Consider the following 18,105-nt stretch of genomic DNA (forward strand, 5'->3'; position numbering starts at 1 on the left):
GTTATTCTTATAATTGGTGCGGTTGCTGCTTTCGTTGCTGTTGTTGTTGTTTAGCATTTGGTCAAGCCCCGACTAAGTAGCCCCATGATCAAAGGAATTCTAGCCATGACCATCCCGTCTTTCTCGTGGTTATCTTAGAAGAACATTATGTAACATATACTTTACACATTTAAAACTATAGAATGTGATTTGATAAAATAAGACTGCTATTTCTAGCAGGTTAGATGATCACTTAGACGCGACTTCATTTTGGTTCTCTAAGAACTAAAATATGGCTACTTTAAATTCTTGTGTCTAGAATCACACTAAATCAAAGAGATGTGAATTAAGGAACGGCGCACGTGACACACAGACAGGCAGACTAGTCTCTACCCTCCTGGGACCATTAACTAATTAGAAACAAGTAAAAATCAAAATGTCGCTTGAGACGAAGCAGAAATTATTCTCACTCATAATAATAGTTTTGTTTCCTTGTTGTTGTAGGTGGTGGTGGTGGTGGTGGTGGTGGTGGTGGTGGTGGCGGCTTTGGTGGTGGTGGTGGTGGTGGTGGTGGCGGCTTTGGTGGTGGTGGTGGTGGTGGTGGTGGTGGTGGTGGTGGCGGCTTTGGTGGTGGTGGTGGTGGCGGTGGTAGTGGTGGTGGTGGTGGTAGTGGTGGCGGTGGTGGTGGTGGTGGTGGTGGTGGTGGTGGTGATGGTGGTGGTGGAGGTGGTGGTAGTGGTGGCGGTGGTGGTGGTGGTGGTGGTGGTGGTGGCGGCGGCGGTGGTGGTGGTGGTGGTGGTGGTGGTGGTGGTGGCGGTGGTAGTGGTGGTAGTGGTGGTGGTGGTGGCGTTTGTAGTGGGGATGATAGTAATGGTCTTGGTATTGGTTGTGGTAGTGATGGTGATGCTGGTTGTGGTGTTGATAATGGAGTAGTTTTGTTGGTAGTGCTGCTAACATTTAGTCTCATGTTAGCCCTAATGTTCTCCGATCAAAGACGCTCCATCCGTCCCACCCAGTATTTCCCTTCAGACATTGTCTATCGAATACTACACTCTGCAATGTGCTCTTCATTTTTTTTCTCTCGCCTTTTGTTTTTAGCTGCTTTATCTAGCAGACCAAGCAGCTGTGTAGAATCTCCCTTCTTAGCTGATGACTGAGTGTAGTGTTGTTGTTTTCGGATTATGTAAACAACAACAACAGCACCAGTAGCAGCAGCAGCAACAATGGGGCCAAAGACAACACCAACGGTGTGATATTAACCAGACGGTTGACATCTCGCTTAAAATTCCGTTTATCCCTATTATAGTTTAAGGGATGGGCTCTATCAAGGATTGTGGTTCTATAATCGAATTACAAAAGTTTAAGGAATTGTGAGAACGCATCTTGGCTAGGACAAAATAAGGAATCTTTATAATATTTTAGAAACTTTGAGAGATGTGAAGTAAATTATTTTTACGGTAGAACTCGAAGTAGATAAAGCTATGAATAATAATGTGTAGAATATCCGATTAAAACACCCGTTCTGGATAGAAAATTCGAAGGCTGCTTGTGGACTCCCCCCCCCCATCTTCTGTATACATGATTGACGTTCTACCGTTATACAAAAGTAACTTTTCGAATTTTCTTCCATTTTAAAATCGTTGTTCTTACCTGCGACAACTGTAAGATGTTTACATCATAATATTTTTGAAACTTTGAGAGATATAAAATGATTGATGTTTATTGATGAAATCCGAAGGAGATAAAGCTATAAATATTAGCATGCAGAAATTTGGATGAAAAAACCCACTGTTAAATAATCTTCAGTCTTACAAACCCAGAGGTTATGATGCTTATATTCCTGATTTTGTCTTGGAGATAGGTTCAACTGAATTTAGAGCCCGTCGTTAGCTGTGGTCTCCAGTTTCTTTTCAGCCAAAGAATTGTCCACCTTTTCTCTATGTGGTGCCAGATATAGAAACTAAGTCTCCCTCAAATTGTTCCTTACTAGCTTAGAAAAGCGGAAGGTCACGTCACACAATGTAAGTTTTTATATACTAAATGACGTTTAGTGTTGACTGACGGAGGAAAGAGTACTCGATACCATAGTAGAGATTAACAGTATTTTCGTAAATAGGATTATGAGCCTCCACCGAATATCGGCTGTAGAAAAGAAGGCATAAAAAGGCATAAAAAGTCCCGTAACAGGAAAATGAAGATTTGTATATCTAGTTGGAATTTATAGAAAAACAAATAACGAAGACAGGTGTATGAACAACAAGCAGGTGTATTAGTTTGACACTCGGGGAAAATGAAAAAGTATTTTACGCTTTGAGCCTACGCTCTTCGGCAGAAAGGAATACAAGAAAAGAAACAGAGAGAGAATGAAAAAAAAAACTGGTAGAGTTCAGCGGTCCAACATAGCGAATATATATACAGGGTGGCCCAAAATAGGTTTACAGTTATTCAACAGTCTCTTTTGCATCCATATATTAACAGTTTAGATATTAATTATAAAAAAAAATATGAAGCCATTATTCTATGCTAATTTAGTTAATTTTGTCAAGCTCCCTTTTCAGTTTGTTAGATAGAAATTTAAATGTAATAAAATCTTTTAAAGGAAATTTAAAGTACCTACATGATAACTGTAAACCTACTTTTGGGCCACTCTGTATATATATATAATAAGGCAAAGAAATTCTTTAACATGTTTTTAATGATACATTACAATTTGTTTCTGCACAAACTCTGCCTGCAACACCAGTTTACGGAAGAGTTCGAAGTGAAAATTTGCGTAATGTTTGCGGTTTAAAACATTAGAGTGACGCTTCTTCAGGCTTGCACCAAAGGTGCGCTTTCACATATTACGTCTTCCAAACATTGGTTTTTGGCTTATATCAGAAGACAAAAAAGCAAATAAAAGTGTGGTTATAGGAGGAGTAATCAGCAAAGAGATCGCGTGGGGATATCACGGTATGGACCAGACTATCGGATATTTTGTCATACATCACTGGTGACAATGCGCTTCGCATTGTATTTACTTTCGAATGATGAAAGCCCGCTGGCTAGGTGAACAGGCCAACAGCCCCTCAGACCGGAAGGTAACTCCGTTACAGGGTGACCCGTTTACGGCTGAGTAGATTGGGGTAAGGTGAATTGAAGCGATTTGCTCAAGAGCATAACGGGTCGCTCGGTCCGGGAACGGAACCCGCAATCTAACGATCGGAAGTGCAATACCCTAACCACAAGGCCACATGCCCCGTTACTGTATATATATATATATATATATATATATATATATATATATATATATATATATATATATATATATATATATATATATATATATATATATATATATATATATATATATATATATATATATATATATATATATATATATATATATATATATATATATATATATATATATATATATATATATATATATATATATATATATATATATATATATATATATATATATATATATATATATATATATATATATATATATATATATATATATATATATATATATATATATACATATATATATATATATATATATATATATATATATATATATATATATATATATATATATATATATATAACCACATGGTCCTGGGTTCAGTCCCACTGCGCGGCATCTTGGGCAAGTGTCTTCTACTATAGCCTCGGGCCGACCAAAGCCTTGTGAGTGGATTTGGTAGACGGAAACTGAAAGAAGCCCGTCGTATATATGTATATATATATATGTATGTGTGTGTGTATGTTTGTATGTGTGTGTTTGTCCCCCCCCCCAACATCGCTTGACAACCGATGCTGGTGTGTTTATGTGCCCGTAATCTAGCGGTTCGGCAAAAGAGATCGATAGAATAAGTACTAGGCTTCTAAAGAATAAGTCCTGGGGTCGATTTGCTCGACTAAAAGGCGGTGCTCCAGCATGGCCACAGTCAAAAGACTGAAACAAGTAAAAGAGTAAAAGAGTATATATATATATATATAAATATATATGTATATATATATATATATATATATATATATATATATATATATATATATATATATATATACATAAAACTTAGAAAAACTGAGATTTGTTTCGACCAAAGATTGGTCCAGGTCATGTCTAAATCTATATATATATATATATATATATATATATATATATATATATATATATATATAGAGAGAGAGAGAGAGAGAGAGAGAGATAGATAGATAGATAGATAGATAGATAGATATACGTATGTTAGTGTGTGTCTTTGCGCTTGTCTCCCCACCCACTATCGTTTGGCAACTGGTGCTGGTTTATTTATCTCCCCAAAACTTAGCAGTTCGACTGCAGAGACCGATAAAATAAATACCAGACTTTAAAAAACAAAAAAAGTTCCGGCATTTATTTGTTCGACTAAACCGTTTATGACGGTGCCCCAGCATGGCCGCTGTCTAATACCAAACAATACACACACACACACACGTATTGACAAGAAGAATAGGAGGGCAGAGGTCGAGGGGATAATTGATAAAGAAAGTCCAATTACAAAGCGAAGCTTTATAATATAAATCAAACGAATAAAGTCGCTTAGGACAAAGAGATTGGTCAAAGAACAACAGATCGACTTATCACCAAGAGGTCAGGAACTACTTCCGGTCACCTCGACCATAAATATAAGTCTTATCTGTTGGTGCTAGCTGGGCGTAGCTCTAAAAACTAAATGCTTCGTTCGTAAATGTAGACTTAGGTAAAAAAAAAAAAAACCCTTTCTCTATTGGTTTTAATTTCCGAACGGTGCAGCGCTCGAAGGAACGCTTCATTCCTGAAAACTGGTTTCATTGTAGTTGTTTTTAATGAGTTTATAAATTTGTGTGTGTGTGTGTGTGTGTGTGTGTGTGTGTGTGTGTGTGTGTGTGTGCGCGTGCGTAAATTACCGTTACCTTCAAATACCGTATTGCATATCTTTTGATTTGCAGACCTCCTTAGCACGATGTCAGAGGACACTACTACTACTACTACTACTACTACTACTACTACTACTACTACTACTACTACTACTACTACTGCTGCTGCTGCGGCTGGGTAAGGACATATACTTCTGTATGTGCATGCATATATGTGCATGCATATATGTGCATGCATATACGCAAAAATATACATACTTATATACTTATCAGCACTCTCTCGTATGTATGTTTGTATGTTTGTATGTATGTATGTATGTATGTGTGTATATATATGCATATATGTATGTATGTATGTATGTATGTGTGTGTGTATGTATGTATAGGCGCAGGAGTGGGTGTGTAGTAAGCAGCTTGCTTACCAACCACATGGTTCCGGGTTCAGTCCCACTGCGTGGCACCTTGAGCAAGAGTCTTTTGTTATAGCCTCGTGCCGACTAAAGCCTTGTGGGTCGATTTGGTAGACGGAAACTGAAAGCAGCCCGTCGTATATATGTGTGTATGTATTTATGTATATATGTATGTATGTATGTATGTATGTATGTATGCATGTATGTATGTGTGTGTGTGTATATGTCTGCGTTTGTTTGTCACCCGAACATCGCTTGGCAACCAATGTTAGTGTGTTTACGTCCCCCGTAACCTAGCGGTTTGACAAAAGAAATTGATAGAATAAGTAGTAGGCTTACAAAAAATACGTCCTGGGGTCGATTTGCTCGACTAAAGGCAGTGTTCTAATCTCCAAGTTAACTTGGAGGTTGTGTTAGACAGAGAATACTTCGTTATTTACCTTAAGAGGATCTCACATAAGGAGCAACATATACATACATACATACACACATACATATATTCATGCATACATACATACATACATACATGCATGCATGCATACATACATACATACATACATACATACATACATACATACACACATATATAAATAGAATGAGGCATGTCACCTCTAGGCTGAAACAGCTGTAAGACGTTGTCCCTTCTTCGGTCACTAGATGTCCTTTTTAATTTTTAATTACTGATATGACATAAAATGTCATATGTGTTTGTATATTGTTTTTATTGTCCTCTTAGTTGAAAAATAAAGAGGTAAATTGACATAATACAATGTCTGCAAGTTGATGAATACCACCTATTCCCCTCCATTTTCTTATTGCTACATACACACATACATACCTACATACATTTATATACATTTGAAGTAAAAAACTTACAAGGTCGTTTGCGAACTCGGTGCGACATTTTCTCCGTTTGCCGTTGAAGCACTTCTAAAGAGCCTCCATACACCAACTACCAGTAAAACACTGGAAAAAAAACTCATCTTAGATCTGTTACAATCAGTTCCGTTTCATTTTCTTTTACTAAATATCTCCTCTTTTGTCTCTCTCAGAATAAACCCGGCTGAAAAGAGAAAAAAACAGAAATGGAGATTTTGCTGTGTGTTTATGGAGGACGAGGCATCAGTTGTCGTCACCAGAATATGTTTATGCTTCAGAAAAAGCTGGATCGAATTTAGTTGTGTCACCCAACGAGGTGATGGCATTTGATGAGGAATGAAAATGGATTAGCAAAGTTTTGGCCCGGTTTCTATAAAATATCAACACGTTTATAAGTTTGAGATTAAGTTTCAGGTAAGCCGTTGAAAAGGAACAACAAACAACAACAAAAAACAAAATAGATAACTCGTTGAATAACGAATGTTGATATGGGGGGGAGAATACACGCATGCACGTGCGCATGCGCGCGCACACACAAGTATCTCATCTTTATAATTCAATCATCTCACTTCTCCCTGTAACTCTTCCATCCACTCTCTCTTGGTGTGTGTGTGTGTGTGTTATATTTTAGCGCAGGTGTGTTTGTGTGGTAAGAAGTTCACTTCCCAATCTACATGGTTCCGAGTTCAGTCCTACTGCGCGGCAACTTGGGCAAGTGTCTTCTGCTATGGCTCCGGGCTATCCAAAAGCTTGTGAGTGAATTTGGCAGAGGGGAAACTGGAAGAAGCTTGTCGCGTACACGCACACATACACACACACACACACACACACACACACACTTATATATACATATATATATATATATATATATATATATATGTATGCGCGCGCGTGTGCATGTTATATATATATATACATGCATACATACGTACATACATGCATACACACACACACACACACACACACCCACACATAGTTGAAATTTAATAAAAGACGAATACAGGTGTATTAGTTTAACGCTCGGGAAGGTGAGAAAGTCTTTTACGCTTCGAGCCTACGTTCTTCAACAGAAACGAACAGAAATAAACAGAGAGAGAATAAAAAACTTATAAATATATATATATATATATCCTTACATATCTCACGTCTGTTTTCATTCCTCCACTTCACTCTGTATTTCATATCTTCTCTATTATAACTATTACTTAAACATTTTCTTGCACCGTCTCTGATGAAGGGATATATAAAATATCCCGGAAGCAGCTGTAAGAACTTCACTTTATAAATGTTCTGAAAACTATTCACAGCCTTGAATTTTTTATCTCATTCTGTTAATTCATATATATATATATATATATATATATATATATATATATATATATATATATATATATATATATATATATATATGTATGTATATATATATATATATATATGAGTAGTACCTCGGTTTTCGAAGAACTCTGATCACGAATAGATCGTACTTTATCTCCTGTCTTTCTTATATTCATTTAATACAGTCGTACCTCGGTTTACGAACGCCTCTGAACACGAATATATGCTTTATATCTCTCTCTCTCTCTCTCTCTCTCTATATATATATATATATATATATATATATATATATATATATATATATACGCATACATACATATATATATATAAATAAAAATAATAAATGCGCCCTTTTAAAGCCTAGCCAGGCTCATGGGCCCGGTTTCTCGGTTTCAATGGCGTATGTGTTCCGCAGCTGGACGGGACGCCAGTCCATCGCAGCGTTACTCACTTTTGCCAGCTGAGTGGACTGGAGCAACGTGAAATGAAGTGTTTTGCTCAAGAACACAACGCGGCCCAGGAATCGAAACCAGAGTTGTTCGAAAACCGAGGTACTACTGTATATAAATAAATAAATAAATAAATAAATAAATAAATAAATAAATAAATGTGTGTGTGTGTGTGTGTATATATATATATGTATATATATATATATATATATATATATATATATATATATATAAACACGCATATATTGCATGAATAAAAGTTTTGCCTAATTTATTCGATGTTTAAGATTATGTCAACTCGCCGTCATCTTGTTCTTTGTAATTAGATTCTTGACATTCTAAGTTCAACTCTCATCATCGCCAACTTTCCGTTTTATATTCCCAAGGACGATAAAAAAAAAGCACCTATTGATTGAAAAATGAATAAACCAAATTTCTCCACACTAATGTATGACCTCACATTTTTATTTTTAAAAAAATCAATAAAAGGAAGGCCTTTATCCTTTATCAGTTCGTAATGTCCACAGACAATCGACACGAAGTTTTGATCAATTTATGCTGTAAAGGGTGTTACTGAAGAATCTTACGGTGCTGGTGAAGGTAAAGCAGACGATAATGAAGTGAAGCAGACGATAATAATATCTTCATATAACTAATGTTCTATCGTTTGTCTTTTTTTTATTTCCCATAGTTAGCATCAAGGTTTGGACGAGTGCACTCCGTGCATTTGTGGTTAAAGCGTTTGTCAATCTGTAAAATATTGTATAAGAGTTTTGCTGCACCCTGTATACAGACGGTCGATACTCTCATTCATTTTTCATGTAACGTAGATAAAGGAAATTAGCACCAGACCGGGGTCAAGCCTGGAGAGTTAATTGGCACCAGACCGGGGTCAAACCTGGAGTGTAAAACCAGGAGAAAAAGAATTTTTACAATTTACGAATGATATAAAACAATCAATCTAATTAAGAAACGTTAAACGGTTAATTTACTTAAGAAACGTTTAAACCGAAGCAATAATTACATTCCAGTTCATTATCATGCTACAATCAATATATGTTACATTGACATTAAAACTAAAGAGACGCGAAAATGCATTAGCCTCCGTAGCCCAATGGATACGGCACCGGCCTCCTAAGCCGGGGATTGCGGGTTCGAGTCCCGTCGGAGGTATGATTTGACAATTTTGCTTTACTTAAATCTTTTTTTCTTGATATATGAGAGAATACACACATGCACGCACACACACTCACACTTACACACACACATACACATAAATATCTCATCTTTATAATTCACTCATCTCCCTGTTTCTTTTCCATCCACTCTCTTGGTGTGTGTGTGTGTGTGTGTGTGTGAGTGTGCTTACTGCGCGCGCGTGTGTATGTATGTGTGTGTTATATGTTTCAAGAGAAATCTCGAACGTAAGAAACAAAAAATCGGGTAAAATGCTTCCATAGACGGGGGTGGGGGAAGAGGGCAAGCAGCCGCTACAGAGAATGGAACTCTGTATCTCTTAAATTCCAGCTGAGCGCTCTCCTCAATTGAACTGAACGAACCTTGACAACCAATCCCGTCCCTTAGTTACAAGCTAATTATAACTCTTAAATTAATATATATAAGATTAACATTAAATATAAAGACAAGGGTGACTGATTCAGTAGCCCCCGTGGCCCAATGGATAAGGCACCGGCCTCCTAAGCCGGGGATTGCGGGTTCGAGTCCCGTCGGAGGTAAAGAATCGTTCTGTAAGATGAATTTTTTCTTTGTTTTTTTCTCAATGAGGTGGGGGCAGGAAAGCATACTTGGTTGGAACTGCCTCCTACATCTTTTTTAACCACTTTTCTTTTAAATTAGATAGCAATCATTTTCTGTGGTCATTTCTTCATCCTTTAGCAGTGTAATTTGGAGTTAATTGTTTATTTTTTGAAGTCTGTTAGTCAGGAGAGAGGGTCTCCAAGACATATTGGAGGAGTGAATGAAGAAAGTATCGTCAGACCGGAAGCCTGGCCCATTTCTGGTAAACATTATGCAAGGTAGAGGTGGTATGGAGAGCGATAGGTTAACACTACCACCACCTTAGCAAACCACGGTGGGATTTGAACCCAGAAAATAATGAGCTGGAACAAATACCGCAAAATATTCGATCATATACGAGTTTACAGTTCGGTCAACGAACCACTCAGGAATGGTTCTTATTTATTGACTCTGAAAGGTGAAGCTAATCACGGCAGAATTTGAACTCAGAACGCCGAGTTTGCAAATATATGCCACAAAGCATTTTATCAGACGCTCTACCGATTATACCAATCGGAACATGTCAAACAATATTTAATTTCCTTCCTTCTACTTGCTCTACATATGTCTGCTCAGTACTGAAGTTTTTTCTTCCTCCAACCACAAATTATAAAATACAAGATGCATCACTCATCTGAAATGTGTTGATTCTATCAATTATAAATCTCAATAAATCTTTAATTATAAATCTCAATAAATCTTTAATTATAAATCTCAATAAATCTTTAGACTTTTGTGAGCTAACAATCCGGAATATGATAACATCGTTTTGGATTAGATCTCTTTTAGTGTTTGATTTCATCTGCCAATATTTCTGGTTCAAAGTTTTGGGATCGATAAAGCAAGTACCAGTTATTAGGGCTGGATGTGACCGGCTTACCCACCTTCCTGAAATTGCTAACATTGTGCCAAAATTTCAAACCAATATTCCTGGTTCAAATAAGGCAGCGAACTGGCAGAATCGTTATTGCGCCAGACAAAATGCTTAGCAGCATTTCGTCCGTCGTTCCGTTAGGAGTGGAAATTTCGGCCAGGTCGCCTTTGCTTTTCATCCTTCCCGGGTGAATAAAATACATACCAGTTGAATACTGAGGTTGAAGTAAAATTGTTGACCCTGTGCGGAATTTTGAAACCAATATTTTTGGTTCAAATCACGAGACAATTCTTCAAGTCGGTGCTCCAGTATGGCTGCAGTTTAGTGACTGAAATAAGTAAAATATAATCCTTTCTACTGTAGACACAACACCTGAAATTGCGTATGTGTCTGTGGGGGTGGGGGTGGGGCAACCGATGATAACGACCCCAGTTCGCAACTGGTACTTATTTCATCGACTCCAAAAGAATGAAAGGCAAAGTCGACCTGGGCAGTATTTGAACTCAGAATATAAAAAGCCGGAATAAATGTCTTTATACATTTTGTCCGAAACGCTAACGATTCTGCAAGCACGCTACCTTAAAGAAATCTGTGATAATAGTTTCAAATTTCGGTACACGGCCAGCAGTTCTTTGCGGAAGGGGATAAGCAATTACATCGACCCCAGGGCCCAACTGGTACTTATAAGGATGAAAGGCAAACTGGACCTCGGTGGAACTTGAACTCAGAACGTAACGATAAAAAATCTATAAAAATGGTGTCATATTTTGGAACAAGGCCCAAGGGCTAAGTCGATTATATCGACCCCAGCGTCCAACTGGTACTTGTTTTGTCGGCCCTGTCTTTTAGCTTCAAGTTAATTATATCTTTAAAGACAAAGTCAACTGTAATAATGACATTTAAGCATTTCCATATTCGTTTTACTTATTGATGGCACCAAAATCTATTTTTGTATTTTTCTGGGTTGTTTTACTTTCATTATCAATCGGGCAGATACGTTTCACTCTAAACCAAAGATTATCAAGAAACTTGTGAATCGAAATAACAATTAACATTTTAGAAACGACGGAAATCCCAAACGCAGAATAGTTGCAGAAACAGATTAGAGAATCGAGAAAAAGAGGCTAATTTGGCGCTACACAGAATCGAACTCTGCATCACTTAAATTCCAGCTGAGCGCTCTACTCAACTGAGTCAAACGATCCTTGACAACCGAACCCGTCTCTTAGTTACAAGTTAATTATAATTCTTAAATTAATATATATACATAAATAACATCAACGTTAAATATAAAGACAAGGACGGTTAATTCAGAATCCTCCATGGCCCAGTGGATAAGGCAACGGCCTCATAAGCCGGGTAATGCGGGTTCGAGTCTCCGTCGGAGATGAAACGTCATTCTATAAAATCCTTTCTTTGTTTTTTTTTTTTCTCACTGAGGCAAGAAAGAATACTTGGTTGTAATTGTCACATTTTTCCATCTTTTTTCTTTTAAAGTAAACAGCAAAAATTTTCTGGGTTTTTTTTTTCATACTTTACCAGAATAATTTGGAGTTAATTGTTTATGTTTTAAAGTCACATCCACTGGTACTTATTTTCGAAACGACGGATATCTCGATGTATGTCTCGAACGCAGAAGAATTGCTGTGAAAACGGATCTTTGTGGTTTTCGTCACGGTTTACAATTATCTTTTAAAAAATTTCGTAATGCATCATATAGATATAATTTTTAACGCTGAATCCGGATTTGTTATTCATTTATTCCAGAAAAACTTTGCGAAAATGTTACAGGTGTTCAAAGTTTGAAAGCTCTCAGAATTTTCAGCTAATCAGAAAACAGCGCATTCGTTGCCTCTTACATAATCAGGGTGTGGTGGGGGGATATCGGCATATCAAAACTGTAAACTAGCTACAGCAAACAGTGAAAAGCAGGAAAACATTTGCGATCAAATTAAATATTTAAAAGCTACGAACAAACCAACAGGAGTTGCTAGAAATAACAATCAAAACATTAAAATATACACGAGCAAAATTAACATTAAAACATTCCTGAGCAAATTAAATATTTAAGAACAACGAACAGACCAACAGGAGTTGCTAGAGATAGCAGTCCGTGTGCGCATTCGCAACATCTTTGGTTACTATAGAAACAGACTTTTTCGCCACGGTGATATCTAAAATACTCGCTTCTGATTGGCTAAAATACTCAAATTTTGAAAATTTTAATAACTTCTTAATTATGGTTTTATAGGGAAAATGAATTTCATTTTTATAATCAGTTTACAAAACTTAATCCATTTACCAAATTTGAAAATAATTGAAACAAAACTGTAAACAGTGACGAAAACCACAAAGGTCCGCGAAAACAAATAAAAGAATCGGGTAAAACACCTTCATAGACGGGGGTGGGGGAAGAGGGCAAGCAGCCGCTACAGAGAATGGAACTCTGTATCTCTTAAATTCCAGCTGAGCGCTCTACACCATTGAACTAAACGATCCATGACAACCGATCCCGTCTCTTAGTTACAAATCAATTATACCTCTTAATTTAACTTATTTAACATTAATGTTAAATACAAAGACAAGGATGGCTTACACAGAAGCCTCCGTGGCCCAATGGATAAGGCACCGGCCTCCTAAGCCGGGGATTGCGGGTTCGAGTCCCGTCGGAGGTAAAGTTTCTTTTCTTTCTTTTTTCTCAGCCTCTTTCTTAAACAGTTTCTATCTCTGTTGACTAACTTCACTCGTTGTATTTATTTTGGTTGTGGTTATCTCCATTCCGAGATAATCAAAGAATATAAACGTAACCATACGTCACAGCTTGGACTAGAACGCTCGGTGTACTACACAGTCTGGCTACCAACCGTTTGTGGCATTTTCCCAACAATACGCGCAGGCGTGAATATGTGCTAAGAAACTTGCTTCCCAACCACATGGTTCCGGATTCGGTCCGACTGCGTGTGGCTTCTACTATTTATTGCCTCGAGCCAACTAGAGCCTTGTGAGTGGATTTGGCAGAAGGAAACTGGAAAAAGCCCGTCGTATATGTACATGTTTGTGTGAGTCTGTGTTTGTCTTAGTGCATGCATTTGTCCCCCAGCAACATCTGATAACCGGCGTTGGTGTATTTACATCCCCGTAATTTAGCAAAACAGACCGATGTCTGTTCGAGTAAAAGGAGGTGCCCCAGCGTGGCCGCAGTTTAATGACTGTTAGAAGTAAAAAGACAAAAGATAAAATCCTATTCTTGTAATGTTCATTAAACGATTTAGTTCGGAAATGTTTCAACGTAAAAGTAAATAATACTTAATGCAATTAATCAGCAGCAATTAATCAGCACGGCCTGTGCTTTTTTTAGTTTAAAGTATAAGAAAAGCAACAGCGCGTGCAGTTGCCTTCGTGGCCCAATGGATAAGGCACCGGCCTCCTAAGCCGGGGATTGCGGGTTCGAGTCCCGTCGGAGGTATGATTTAACGTCTTCTTTTTACTTAAATCTTTTTTTTCTTGATATGAGAGAGAATACACACACACGCACAATCACATTTACACACCCACACACATACACACATAAATATCTCATCTTTGTAATTCAATCATTTCACTTCTCCCTGTTTCTTTTCCATACACTCTCTGCGCGCGTGTATGTATGTATGTATGTATGTATACATGTTTTGTTTTTCTTTCCGTCTACAATTCCTGCTTCATTTTATTAGAATAATTTATCAGAGATTCAAGTTCCGGAAAAAAAGGTATACCATTTGTCCTCTTTTTGGCAATTTACAGTGTTTGATTTTTGAAGCCCAGAATGATTTTACATTTAATAATTTATATTTCTGTATCTAAAGTAAAATTTTGAGCAGTAGCAGCAACAACAACACCACCAACAACAATTTCTACGATAGGCGCAAAGCCTCAGGTTTTGGGAGGAAGGGTGTAGTCGATTATATCGACCACAATGCTCAGCTGGTACTTATCTCATGAACCTGGAAAGGATGAAGGGCAAAGTCGATCTCGGTGGAATTAGTTCAGAACGTAAAGCGGACGAAATGCAGCTAAGCATTTTGTCCGGAATGCCAGCGATTCTGCCAGCATTCCCCACCACCACCACCACCATCACAACAACAACAACAATAATAATTTCTTTTATTAGACACAGAAGCACAGATGAGGGGTGGGGGGCATCACAGGGACAGACAACAATTTGTGAAGGGATTTACATAGCTGATGGTGAAGAAGAAATGGAAACTACAGTGAAATGCGATAAAAGTCTACACAGTATCTACAAAGTATGTGATAACATGAATGATGCGGCCCTCCTGGTGTAAGAGAAACTCCAGCTAGGGCCACTCAAGGAACCCCAAAATCCAGGATTACATTGAACACCTCCTTCATAGCACTCCGTCGGTTACGACGCCGAGGGTTCCAGTTGATCCGATCAACGGAACAGCCTGCTCATGAAAATAACGTGTAAGTGGCAGAGCACTCCAAAGACACTTGTACCCTTAACGTAGTTCTCGGGGATATTCAGTGTGACACACAATGTGACAAGGCTGAATCCTTTGAAATACAGGTACAACAGAAACAGGAAGAAAGAGTGAGAGAAAGTTGTTTGCCACCCCACCCCCTGTCCTAGCCTCGTGGAGCTTTAGGTGTTTTCGCTCAATAAACACTCACAACTCCCGGCTGGGAATCGAAACCGCGAATCCTACAACCGCGAATCCGCTGCCCTAACTGCTGGGCCATTGCGTCTCCACGACATTGAACACCAGACATAAGCCGAAGCCCATCGTCCCTTTCTCGGTGAACCACAGTAACAATAATAATTTCTCTTATTTGCCACTAGGGCGACGGGGAACGATGCAAAAACACATAAAAACAAGGGATTTATATAGAATGGAATGTATGTAGAAAATATACACGACATACAATATTAACAAAAGAAAAGTATATATATATATCATATATCAGTATGAATAGAAGAAGTGGTTCTCCTGGTACAAGAGGCCCTCTCAGAGCAATGGAAGAACTCTGCCATCCAACATCTTTCTGATTACCAAAGCCAAGTGCCCTCCCTAATTCTTGTGGGTCAACTTACAGGCCTATATCTAGATCGGTGCTGCCCGTTCTGGCGATTTTTGTCATTTTGGCACACCTTTCATTAAATTTACTCAGGCAGGCGGCAACCTGACAGAATCTTTAGCACGCCGGGCGAAATACTAAGCGATATTTCGTCTGTCTTTACGTTCTGAGCTCAAATTCTGTCGAGGTCGACTTTGCCTTTCTTCCTTTCGGGTCGATAAATTAAGTACCAGTTGCGTACTGGAGTGGACCTGATCGACTGGCCCCCTCCCCAGAAATTTCGGGCCTTGTGCCCAGAGCAGAAAAGATTAAATTTACTCAAGAACAGCAGCTCCTTCACTTTCTTTTAACTGGTCAGAAGGGCCGAAGACGTTGAAAGACGGAAGAAAACCGGGATCGAAATCGACTAAAACGAGAACAATAACAAGAAGAATATAACAAAATGTCTAAGAAATAGAATTAAGTTGAACAAACAAACAAATAGATAGAATTCCCCCCCCCCCCCCACCTAATAAAGGGGGTAGTTTATTTTGGGTGATTTGGGAAGAAGCCACATGAAACATCTCAGATTATACTGAAGGCCCCATAGCATCGGAAGTGCTTTTTTCCAGTTCTTTCCTTATTTTGTAGAAAAGCGCGCGCGCACACACACACACACGCACACACACACACACGCACACATTCATTCTCTCTCTCTCTCTCTCTCTCTCTCTCTCTCTCTCTTCTAACATCGCATATGCAGAAACAGGCATTTCGTCGTTTTTCAAAATTCTGTTAGAATTTTATTTTCGTTGAAAATAGACGCTGAAGTAGGAAACTGACCCCCTCCCCTCTCTGTCTGCCTGTCTCTATGTACACACACATACACACACACACACACATACATACACATATACACACACACACACACACACACATACACACACACGCACACATACATATCCACTCGCTAGAACATACACACGCAACACAACCGTTATAACTGGATGTTTGATAGTAGAATGTAGAAATCGATAGTAGAAATAATTAACGCAGTGACGTCAGATTACTTACTTTTCTATGTTGACATCAAAGAGTAACACAAGATGTGCTTACAGCAAGTCGCCTCCGTGGCCCAATGGATAAGGCACCGGCCTCCTAAGCCGGGGATTGCGGGTTCGAGTCCCGTCGGAGGTAGTGATATTATTTTTTGTTCTTTTTATACTTTGATTTCCATATGATTTCACAAATTTGGGCATTTATATTCTAGCAATCCAATAAAACTCAGTACTCGACATCATTTTTTTCTAGATTCCTCCATGATCTCATTTTTAAAAAGTTGATGATAAACTGTGATCGAAGTCCGCACTGAACCCGCTGATAAATCGTCAAATATAATTCCCTCAAGTTTTTACTATAACACCCGTTTCTCAACTTTAACTCCGAACGTCTGACTCTCCAAATAGCTATTCCTCTCTCATGAAGGAGGAACAGCGCAGAGAATTAGGTGGTTTCGTAATAGCATTTCTTTCGTAATAGCATTTCTTTCGTAATAGCATTTCTTTCGTAATAGCATTAGGTGATTCCACAGTCAAAACTGACGGTGTTTCTATGACTTCAAAACAAGAAGAGAAGGCGTTCGTTGTTCAGTTCTCTGCGCGGTTCAATGAATAAGGTACCGGAATTTTAATCCGGAGGTCGTAGGCTCGAATGCTGTCACAAGCACGTTTTATTGAATTCTTACTTTACTTTTTTTTCGTTTTTCATTTATCTTAACATTATGTCACTACATAACGTTAAGATAAAAGCAATTTCTTTGAAATATTTGAAAATAAATTAATGAAGACTAATAAAAATAATAATAATAATCCTTTCCATTATAGGCTCAATGCCTGAAATTTGGGGGAGGGGTCTAGTCGATCCCATTGCTATAATAATAATAATAATAATAATAATAATAATAATAATGAGAATGAGAATGGGAAGCCGGACATTGTCATATTGAATAAGAGAGACAAATACTGTCAGATCATTGATGTAGCCATACCAAATGACATGAATGTTGTGAGATTGAAAAAAATCACCAAGGACTCCGAATTGAGAGTGGAAATGGCAAGACTGTATGGAATGCGAGAGGATAATGTAAAAGGGATACCAGTGGTGATCGGAGCGTTGGGCTCAATCCCATTGAAATTCCAAGACTGTTTATACAAGATTGATGTCTTGCAAAAAGCAGCCTTATTGGGCACAGCGCACATCTTAAGGAAAGTATTATCTGTCTGAGGTCCTTGTTGTGACTTGACAGATGACTAAAGACTCCGGTGCATTTTTACCTACGCTGTATTACGAAGGAATAATAATAATAATAATAATAATAATAATAATAATAATAATAATAATAATAATAACTATATAATATTTTGGCAGGAATTCAATA

General features: G+C 37.9%; 5 non-coding genes across 5 annotated transcripts; all 5 read left to right on the forward strand.

The window, feature by feature from the left end:
* The first annotated feature begins 9,039 nt into the window (after window positions 1-9,039).
* On the forward strand, window positions 9,040-9,112 carry Trnar-ccu (transfer RNA arginine (anticodon CCU)). The gene has a single exon. It is a non-coding gene; the product is annotated as a tRNA-Arg (tRNA).
* A 490-nt stretch (window positions 9,113-9,602) lies between these two features.
* On the forward strand, window positions 9,603-9,675 carry Trnar-ccu (transfer RNA arginine (anticodon CCU)). Its single transcript has one exon. It is a non-coding gene; the product is annotated as a tRNA-Arg (tRNA).
* A 3,537-nt stretch (window positions 9,676-13,212) lies between these two features.
* Window positions 13,213-13,285, forward strand: Trnar-ccu (transfer RNA arginine (anticodon CCU)). Its single transcript has one exon. It is a non-coding gene; the product is annotated as a tRNA-Arg (tRNA).
* A 718-nt stretch (window positions 13,286-14,003) lies between these two features.
* On the forward strand, window positions 14,004-14,076 carry Trnar-ccu (transfer RNA arginine (anticodon CCU)). The gene has a single exon. It is a non-coding gene; the product is annotated as a tRNA-Arg (tRNA).
* A 2,716-nt stretch (window positions 14,077-16,792) lies between these two features.
* On the forward strand, window positions 16,793-16,865 carry Trnar-ccu (transfer RNA arginine (anticodon CCU)). The gene has a single exon. It is a non-coding gene; the product is annotated as a tRNA-Arg (tRNA).
* The last annotated feature ends 1,240 nt before the right edge of the window (window positions 16,866-18,105 follow it).

The sequence above is a fragment of the Octopus bimaculoides genome, chromosome 2, assembly GCF_046866305.1.
Source record: "Octopus bimaculoides isolate indiv1 chromosome 2, ASM4686630v1, whole genome shotgun sequence".
Lineage (NCBI taxonomy): Eukaryota > Metazoa > Mollusca > Cephalopoda > Octopoda > Octopodidae > Octopus > Octopus bimaculoides.